The 10746-nt window shown below is 48.8% G+C and overlaps 1 long non-coding RNA gene across 2 annotated transcripts; it reads right to left on the minus strand.

Annotated features, from left to right (window-relative positions):
• Nucleotides 1-4772: 4772 nt before the first annotated feature.
• Nucleotides 4773-9741, minus strand: LOC138100908 (uncharacterized). Of its 2 annotated transcripts, XR_011146965.1 has the most exons (12): nucleotides 9624-9741; nucleotides 8099-8161; nucleotides 7979-8020; nucleotides 7565-7884; nucleotides 6795-7487; nucleotides 6675-6716; nucleotides 6262-6590; nucleotides 5491-5553; nucleotides 5371-5412; nucleotides 5110-5276; nucleotides 4951-5030; nucleotides 4773-4868 (listed from the first exon to the last, which is right to left on the minus strand). It is a non-coding gene; the product is annotated as an uncharacterized lncRNA (long non-coding RNA). The 2 variants fall into 2 exon arrangements; XR_011146964.1 differs by having other exon boundaries at nucleotides 6675-7487.
• Nucleotides 9742-10746: the final 1005 nt, after the last annotated feature.

Genomic DNA, 10746 nt, shown 5'->3' on the forward strand with positions numbered 1-10746 from the left:
CCCCAGCAACCCCGACCCGACACCCCGCTTTCATTCCCTCCATGGGTCGCAGCCCTCAACTTATCTCTCGGACATCTAGGGATGTGAATCTTCCTGGGACACAAAAGAAGGCCACCTCTCGCTGTCCCAGAAGCTGCTGCCATTGCCAGGCTGTTGTCTCTCAGTCAGCTACAATAAAGAAAACCAAACATCGGTACACAGGCTTAGTGGCACATCAGCCAAAACGCAACAATTCCACTACTCACCGACTCCTAAGAGGGCCCAGATCCTCAGGCCACACGTCGAGGCTGGCGCCATCATCGCAGGGTATACCTAGGTTGAGTGGAGACACGGTTATGCGGCATTGCTGAAACTTGAGTGGACCTTTGCTCCTCCTCCCTCCCTCCCCAACTTGCCGCAACTCCTCGGCCGTTGCCAAAAGCTACCTGGATGGGTACCTTCATATGGAAAAGGTAAAGGCTTCGTCACAGAGTCCCATGATACTTGCAGAGGGCGGCAAGACGCGTCTGTCGGCCAGTCGGTGAGGGGTTCAGTGTAATACAAGAGGAGCGCCTGAAACACACAAATGTCAATGGATGCTTAGAGCTGTACCAGAACTTGGCACCCAAGGAATAACAAGTGGTTCTTTCCACCAGTGACTTCTTACCTCGTACACTTGACCTTGACTGCTGAGATCTGGCTTTACCTCCTAAGAACAAAGACAAAGAACAATGCTGTAACACAGCCACCACTTACACGTGCTCTGCAAACACAAACGGTGTCCGACCTTCCTGCGCGAACCCCCTCACCCAGTATGGGGCGCTCTGCCATGGATTTAATCCGTCTGCATCTGCAAGAAAGTGATGACAAAAGTCGAAGTGCTGCATGAGAACTTCACAGCTCCAGCCATCTTGTGTCAATCTCAGAATATCATCTAGAGGACAAACTGCACCCTACATTACAGATTTAAAGGCCTTGGGCCTTGTTTTCTTACACCTATATGCCAGAGTATATGCAACAAGGCAGAGCAGCTCTGGGCCAAACCCACTCAGGCACCCGTGACACAGGAGATGACAAACAAGGGGACACAACAAGGAGGGTAAACTCTGGGCTAGATGATCACAAGGACCGAGCAAATGAGGAATGAGATGACCACGGCAAGACCGACGGTGAGCCAACGAGGCTGCACGAACCCTGGCAGCAGAGGATGGTAAGAGAAGGGCTTATTCCAAGAACCGCAAAGATGGATGCCCAAGAATTGGACGGGTGGAATCCTCTAGCTATCTTCACATTCTTAAGAGTCCTCATCCTCTATAATGGATCATTGCAGGGCACAGCTGACAATGCAACTCAGAACAAGACCTGAAAAGACACCCGACTCAACGTCGCTGAAGAGAGACATGATCCTGATGCACCTCCAAGCTCACAAGTCAAAGGATCAATGGTATCGGCACCACACTGAGGAACACCAAGAACAGAGATGCTAAGAATAATGCCCAGCCTTTGCGATAAGCATCTCAAAGGGCTAAGGCAAAAGACCTGTGACATGAGATGCACAAAAGACAGAGAACGCACAATAGACAGGTGACATGTACCAGGCCTGCTCTGCCCTGCGCACCTCGGCACTGTGATCAAAAGCAAGACTTAAGCTTTATGGGGCCTAAGGGGTCCCTTCTTGGGTATCCCCACCTCCAAATCTGACTCAAAAATACCTCCTGGTGAGTCCCAACTCAACACCCCGCTTTCACCCCCCTGTGGGTCACAGGTCTCGACTTATCTCTTGGATATCTGGGGATGTCAATCTGCCTCGGGTGCAAAAGAAGGCTGCATCACCATGCAGGAAGCTCGTGCCTTCACCAGGCTGGTTATCTCTTAGTCAGCTACAATAAAGAAAACCAGACAAACATCAGTGCATGAACTTAGCGGCACCTCAGCCAAAACCTGTCAATTCTGCCACTCACCGTCTCCTAAAAAGGCTGGGATCCTCAGTCCGCACGCTTTGGCCACGCTCTGAGGCCAACGCCATCGTCATCGTCACAGGGTATACCTGGGTTAAGAGGAGACGAGGTGATGCGGCACTGCCAAAACTTGAGGGGGCCCTCACTCTTCCCTCCCTCCGCAACTCACTGCAACTACTCGGCCGTTGCCGAAGGCAACCTGGACGGCATGTTCAAATGGAAAAGGTAAAGGCTTCGTCACAGAGTCCCATAATACTTCCGAAGGGCTAACGACAGCAGCGAGCCAGGTCCATCAGCCAGCTGGCAAGGAGTTTCAGCATAATACAAGGGGACTGCCTAAAGCACACAAATGACAATGGATGCTTAAAGTTTAGAGTGCCAGAACTTGGCATCGAAACAGTAACAACCGGTTCAGTACACCGGTCACCACTTACCTCACTAACTTGACTTTGACTGCTGAGATCTGGCTTTACCTCCTAAGAACAAAGACAAAGAACAATGCTGTAACACAGCCACCATTTACACTTGCTCTGCAAAGACAAACAGTGACTGACCTTCCTGCAGGAACCCCCTTAACTGATACAGGGGCCCTCAGCCACAGACTTAATCCCTCGGCATCAGAAAGAAACTGAGGACAAAATTCGAAGTGCTGCATGAGAACTTAACAGCTCCAGCCATCTGTTGTCAATCTCAGAATACCATCTTGAGGCCAAACTACACCCTACATCACAAATTCCACATCCCCAGGCCTTGTCCTATTACACCCATACTCCACAGTATGCTGCAGGGCAGAGCAGCTCTGGGCCAAACCCACTCAGGCACCCGTGACACAGGAGATGACAAACAAGGGGACACAACAAGGAGGGAAAACTCTGGGCTAGATGATCACAAGGACCAAGAGAATGAGGAATGAGACAACTTAGGTGAGACCGACAGTGAGCCGACAGGGCTCCAAGAACCCTGGCAGAAGAGGATGCTAACACAAAGGCTTTATCCAAGAACCGCAAAAATGGATGCCTGAGTTGTACGGGTGGAATCCTCTAGCTATCTTCTCATTTTCACAAGTCCTCATCCCCTTTAGTGGATTGTTGTGGTGCACATCCGTCAATGCAGCTCAGAACAAGACCTGAAAAGACACCTGACTCAACATTGCTAAAGAGATGTGATTCTGATGCAGCTCCAAGCTCACGAGTCAAAGGATCAATGGTATCGGCACCACACTGAGGAACACCAAGAACAGAGATGCTAAGAATAATGCCCAGCATTTGCAATAAGCATCTCAAAGGGCTAAGGCAAAAGACCTGATACACGAGATGCACAAAAGACAGAGAACGCACAATAGACAGGTGACATGTACCAGGCCTGCTCTGCCCAGCACATCTCAGCTCTGTGATCAAAAGCAAAACTTTTGCTTTATAGGTCCTAAGGGGCCCCTTCTTGGGTATCCCCACCTCCAAATCTGACTCAAAAATACCTCCTGATGAGTCCCAACTCAACAACCTGATGTCACCCCCTCTGTGAGTCACAAGCCTCGACTTATCTCTCAGACGCCTGGGGATATGAATCTGCCTTGGACGCAAAAGAAGGCCGCCTTGCCATCCAGGAAGCTCCTGCCGTCACTGGGCTGTTCTCTCTCAGTCAGCTACAAAAAAAAACCAAACCCAACATCAGTACATTAGCTTAGTGGCGCCTCAGCCAAAACCCAACAATTCTGCTACTCACCGTCTCCTAATAGGGCCAGGGTCCTTGGGCCACACGCTTTGGCCATGGTCCAAGGCTGACACTGGCATTGCAGGGTTTACCTGGATTAGGAGGAGACAAGGTGATATGGCATTGCTGAGACTCGAGCAGACCCTTGTTCCTCCTCCCTCCCCAACATGCTGCAGCTCCCCAGCCATTGCTAAAGGCTGCTCAGAAAGACCCTTCAAATGGAAAAGGTGAAGGCTTGGTCAAAGAGTCCCATAATACTTTCAGAGGGCTCACAAGGGTGGCGAGCCGGGTCTGCCAGTCATGGAGGTTCGGAGAACACAAGCAGACCACCTTAAACACACAAATGACAATGGATGCTTGGAGCTGTACCAGAACTTGACACCCAAGGAATAACTTTTTCTTTCCACCGGTCACCACTTACCACGCTCACTTTACCTTGACTGCTGCTACCCAGCTTTACCTCCTAAAAATAAAGAACAATGCTGGAACATTGCCACTATTTACACTTGCCCTGCAAACACAAACAGTGACTCACCTTCTTGCGGGAATCCCCTTCAACCGGTGGGGGACGCTCTGCCACAGATTTAACCCGTCTGCATCTGAAAAAGTGATGACAAAAGTTAAAGTGCTGCATGAGAACTTCGCACCTCCAGCCATCCTGTGTCAATCTAGGAATAACATCTAGAGGCCAAACTACACCCTACATCACAAATCTCAAGTCCCAGGGCCCTGTCCTATTACAACTATATGCCAGACTGTGCAGCCGGGCAGAGCAGCTCCAGACCAAACCCATGCAGGCACCTGTGACACAGCAGATCACAAATGAGGTGAAGGGATGAGGAGAGAAAACTCTCAGTGAGAAGAATGACTGCAAGCACATTGAAGAACTAAGACAGAAGACATGAGATGCCCAAAAGAGACAGGGCGCACAATAGACAAGTGACATGACATGCACTGGGTCTGCTCTGCCTGGCGCACCTCGACCTTGTGATCAAAAGTGAGACTTTCCTTTCATGGGGCCTAAGGGGCCCCTTCTTAGACATCCCCATCTCTGAAGCAGACTCAATATTCCCTCCCAGTGAGCCCCAATCCGACACTCCGCTTTCATCCCCTCGACTTATCTCTCAGATGTGCAGGGATGCAAATCCTCCTCGGGCACACAAAAAGGCCACCTCGCCATCCAGGAAGCTCCTGCCATCGCCAGGCTGTTCTCTCAGTCAGCTACAATAAAGAAAACCAAACCAAACATCAGTGCACGAACTTAGTGACACCTCGGCCAGAACCCAACAATTCCGCCGCTCACCATCCCCTAAGAAGGCCAGGGTTCTCAGGCCGCACGCTTTGGCCGTGCTCCAAGGCCGACGCCATCGTCGCCACATATTCCTGGGTTAAGAGGAGACAAGGTGATGCAGCATTGCTGAAATTTGAGCAGACCCTCACTCTTCCTCCCTCCCTGACTCACCACAACTACCCAGCCGTTGCTAAAGGGTGCCCGGACAGCAGCTTTGAATGGAAAAGGTAAAGGCTCCGTCGCAGAGTCCCGTAACACTTCTGGAGGGCTCACAAGGGTGGCAGACCGGGTCTGTTGGCCAGTCATGGAGGTGCTTCCGCATAATACAAGTGGACCCCCTAAAACACAGAAATGATTGTGGATGCTTAGAGGTGTACCAGAACTTGGCACCCAAGGAATAACAACTTTTTCTTTCCACCGGTCACTGCTTACCTTGCTCACTTCACTTTGACTGCTGCTATCTGGCTTTACCTCCTAAAAACAAAGACAAAGAACAATGCTGGAACATTGCCACCATTTACACTTGCCCTGCAAACACAAACAGTGACTGACCTTCCTGCGGGAACCCCCTCAACCAGTGGGGGGCACTCTGCCATGGATTTAACCCATCTGCATCTGAAAGAAAGTGATGACAAAAGTCAAAGGGCTGCATGATAACTTCACAGCTCCAGCCATCCTGTGTCAATCTAGGAATAACATCTTGAGGTCAAACTACACCCTACATAACAAATCTCAAGTCCCAGGGCCCTGTCCTATTACACCTATAGGCCAGGCTATGCAGCAGGGCAGAGCAGTTCTGGGCCAAACCCATGCAGGCACCCGTGACACAGGAGATGACAAACAAGGGGACACAACAAGGAGAGAAAACTCTCGGCAAGAAGAATGACTGCAAACACATTGAAGGGCTAAGACTAAATACATGAGACACAAGATGCCCAAACGAGACAGAACGCACAACAGACGAGTGACATAACATGCACCAGGACTGCTCTGCACACATAAGTGTTTTAATCAAAAGTGATACTTACCCTTTATGGGGCCTAAGGGGCCCCTTCTTAGACATCCCCATCTCTGAAGCTGGCTCAATGTTCCCTCCCGGCAAGCCCTGACCTGACACTCTGCTTTCACCCCCTCAACTTATCTCTTGGACATCCAGGGATGCAAATCTACCTCAGGCATAAAAGAAGGCGGCCTCACCGTCCAGGAAGCTCCTGCCATCACCGGGCTGTTCTCTCAGTCAGCTACAATAAACAAAACCAAACCAAACAACAGTGCACAAAGTTAGTGGCACCTCGGCCAGAACCCAACAATTCTGCCACTCACCGTCTCCTACGTAGGCCGGGGTTCTCGGGCCGCACACTTCAGCCACACTCCGAGGTTGACGCCATCGTTGCGGGGTATACTGGGGTTAAGAGGAGACAAGGTAATGTGGCATGGCTGAAACTTGAGCGGACCCTCAATCCTCCTCCCTCCATCCCCAACTTGCTGCAACTCCTCTGCCGTCGCCAAAGGCAACAGGATGGTAGCTTCGAATGGAAAATGTAAAGACTTCATTGCAGAGTCCTGTAATGCTTCCGGAGGATTCACGAGGGCAGCAAACTGGGTCTGTCGGCCGGTTGGTGAGGAGGTTGAGCATAATATAAGTAGACCCCCTAAAGCACACAAATAACAATGGATGCACCAGAAATTGATACCCAAGCAATAACAAGTCATTCTGTCTACCAGTCACTGCTTACCTCACCCACTTGATCTTGACTGCTGAGATCTAGCTTTCCCTCCTAAAAATAAAGACAAAGAACAATGCTGGAACACAGTCACCATTCACACTTGCCTTGCAAACACAAATGGTGACTGACCTTCCTGCAGGAACCCCCTCACCCGGTGTGGGGCACTCTGCCCCAGATTTAACCCAACTGCATCTGAAAGAAAGTGATGACAAAAGTCAAAGTGCTGCGTGAGAACTTAACAGCTCCAGGCATCCTGTGTCAATCTAGGAATATCATCTAGAGGCCAAACTACACCCTACAAAACAAATTCCACATCTCCAAGCCTTGCCCTATTACACCTATAGGCCAGACTGTGCAGTAGGGCAGAGCAGCTCCGGGCCAAATCCCATGCAGGATTTGCATGCAGCAGATGACAAAGGAGGGGACACAACGAGAAGAGAAAACTCTCGGCAAGAAGAATGACCACAAGCACATCAAAGGGCTAAAGCAAAAGACATGAGACAAGATGCCCAAAAGACACAGAACACACAATAGAGAAGTGACACAACATGCACTGGGACTGCTCTGCCCTGCACACCTCAGCACTGTGATCAAAAGTGAGACTTTCCCTTTATGTGGCCTAAGGGGCCCCTTTGTGGGTAGCCCCGTCTCCAAAGCTGACTTAAAAATCGCTCCCAGCAACCCCCTACCCAACACCCCGCTTTCATCCCATTGACTTATCTCTCAGACATCCAGGGATGTGAATCCTCTTTGGGTGCAAAAGAGGGCCACCTTGCCATCCAGGAAGCTCCTACCATTGCCAGCCTGTTGTCTCTTAGTCAGCTACAATAAAGAAAACCAAATATCAAGGCTTCAACTTAGTGGCATGTTAGCCAAAACCCAACAATTCCACTACTCACCATCTCCTAAGAAGCCCGGGGTCCTGGGGCCACACACTTTGGCTGCGCTCCAAGGATGGCACCGTCATCGTAGGGTTAAGAGGAGACAACGTGATGCAGCATTGCTGAGACTTGAGCAGACCCTCGCTCCTCTCCCCTCCCTCCCCAACTCGCCCCAACTTCTCGGCCGTTGCCAAAGTCTGCCCGGACGGTATCTTTGAATGGAAAAGGTAAAGACTTCATTGCAGAGTCCCATAATGCTTTGGGAGGGCTCATGAGGGCAGTGAGCCAGGTACATCGGCCAGTCGGTGAGGGGGCTCAGCATAATACAAGTGGACCCTCTAAAACATACAAATGACAGTGGATGCTTAGAGCTGTACCAGAACTTGACACCCAAGGAATAACAACTTTTTCTTTCCACCGGTCACTGCTTACCTTGCTCACTTGACCTTGACTGCTGAGATCTAGCTTTCCCTCCTAAAAATAAAGACAAAGAACAATGCTAGAACACAGTCACCATTTACACTTGCCCTGCAAAGACAAATGGCGACTGACCTTCCTGTGCAAGCCCTCTCACCCGGTATGGGGCACTCTGCCACCGATTTAATGCATCTGCATCTGAAAGGAAGTGATGACAAAAGTTAAAGGGCTGCATGATAACTTGGGACTAGAAAACTTCAAGATGCCACCATACCACTCCCGCCGAACCCCGCACCGACCGGCCGTGGTTGCTCCGTCTGAGGTGTGGCTCAGGTGGTTATGCAAAGGTAAAGGTTACCCGTAAAGCCTTCTTTCTATTCCACCTACCCCCCAGTCTATTCCACAGGGCAGAGCAGTTCCAGGCTAAACACAAACTCAAACAACACATTATGCTACAAACAGTGGGACGCAAGGATGATAAAAAAAGCTCTCTGAGAGAAGAATGACGGTGCGGACCGAGATGACGCCAAAAGAGATGACCGATGGCGTAGCGACAGTAGACGGAAGCAGCTCTAAGGAGCGGAAGAAAAGACTGTAATAGAGTGACCTATTATAAGAACTGTCAGTCACGATGATCAAGACAGCTGCAAAACAATGCTATGTTCAGAATGCTCCCTGTATCCTTACAATGTTATAAGCCCCAGGACATTACAACTCACAGCTGGAAAGGATGTATGGCAATACAGCCAGGAATGAGGCCTCAAAAGACATCTGACTCAACACTTCTGAGATGCGATTCCGAGACACGGCTGAGCCCGTCGGTAAGAGAACAAATGATATCGGTGACATGCCGAGAAATACAAATGTTTGAGAACCTAGAGATGATGGCTGACACTTGCCATAAGGTCCTTGAGGATAAAAGGCAGACATATCTGATCCAAGGGATCCTGAAGACATGCTAGACAACACAACACACCAGACAACACAACACAGACTGGAACTGCTCTGCACTGCATACCCTACAGTTGCAATCAAATGTGGAGCCTTTCCCTTTAGCTGTCCTAAGAGGCCCCTTAGAGAGCATCCCTTACCCCTACACTAATTATTAAGTTTTTCCCAGGAATTTCCAACTCACTACCCTGCTGCCATCCCATCTACAGGTCATAGCCCCTGACTTATCTTTCGGATGACCGGCAATATGAATCCACATTGGCTGTGAAATGAGTCCTCCTCAGTTGTCTCAGAAGGCCCCATAATAGCCAGGTTAGCCTCAAAGTCACCTACAATAGAAAAAAAAACCACAACATCAATGCACAAATCTAGTGGCATATAGGCCAAATGCCCACAATTTGGCTACTCACCACCTCCTAAGCACATCCAGGTCCTCGGGTCTCTGGCTTCACCCAGAATCAAAAGCTGGGGCCATTATTTCAATAGACACGTAAGACAGCGAGGAGCAAAGTTATAGGGTATTTCTGTGAGTATGGTGGATGCATTTGTGTGCTTTAAGATGCATAAATGCATCTGCTGTGCTTGGGAAAAAGCCTTAGGTAGCCCTAAATAGACACCTTTTCCCACCCTATAGCCTTCAAAACCCCTTCTGGCACTTCCTAAACCAGCTACCCTGCTCACACTCTCCCAGCTGCAATCCATAACTTACCTATTGGAAGCCACAATTTTGGGTATCATCTTTGATATGAGCAAGGTCCCTTTTATGATGCAATGAATGCACTAAAAAAATTTGAAGCTTCATACTCAATACAACCTGGAAGTTACAAAGCTCCTAAAGAAAAAAAAAAAACAAGAGAAAACCCTGAATTTAGAAAAGCACCTTACCACCCCTGAACACTCAGGCCAAAATTACAAGCCTAAATACTCCCTGTGTTCAACACCATCTTCTTCCCAATGTCTTCAAAACCTCTGTTGCTTTAGAGACCAAAAGCATCTACTGAGGGGAAAAAAAACTGATATAAGCTGAAAGGCCCCCTTCATTGAAATGAGAGGACATCTCCCATCCCAGTCAATCCCAGGGAGGAAATGAAGCCCTTTGGCAAAGGCTGGGGTTAATATACCCCTGGCCGGGTCCGCCTCTCATTCCCATCATGCCCCAGAAAAGGGAGGAGGTAATTACCACAAGGTATAAAAGCTGTCAAAGGAGCTATAGCTGCTTGGCTCCTCTGATTTAAATTCAAAGTGAGTAAAGGGCTGGAGAGAGAAAAAAAGCTCTTCAGGGAATTGATGATACCTTCTTTTTTACTACAGCTACATCAAGTAAAAGAGCAGAGACCAGGTAACAAATAAAACTTTGTATTTTGGCAGTGTAGATAGCTAAGTGGGATAACTAGCTGTTAATTTGCACAGTTGTTCCTTAGTGATTAGTAAGTAATACTTCACATGTGACTAAGTAGGGTGGAAAAGAGAAGTAATTATATGAATGGTGAAGCTCTCATTGGGACCTCTAATTAGGGCTAGATACATTATAAATAAAAATAACAAAACTAATAGACTCCTGGGTGCTGTTAGGGTTACATATGTGCTGGGCTTACTCCCATAGGAGATATTTGGTACCGGGGCATGGGTAGAAGTGCCCTGAAATGCAGATTTAAACCCTTAAAATGCTGAAAAAGGGAGCACTTCCTTTAACTGAACCCCTAAAATGAGGAGATGGGGTGTTTACTTCCACTTAAGCTAATATGATGGCAAATAAATGGCTTCTCCCCTTTAATTTAATCCCCTAAAATATTTGGAAAAGAGGGGGTTTCCTCACTTTAAATCTCACAAAT

This window comes from Aphelocoma coerulescens, unplaced genomic scaffold, assembly GCF_041296385.1.
Source record: "Aphelocoma coerulescens isolate FSJ_1873_10779 unplaced genomic scaffold, UR_Acoe_1.0 HiC_scaffold_151, whole genome shotgun sequence".
Classification (NCBI taxonomy): Eukaryota; Metazoa; Chordata; class Aves; order Passeriformes; family Corvidae; genus Aphelocoma; species Aphelocoma coerulescens.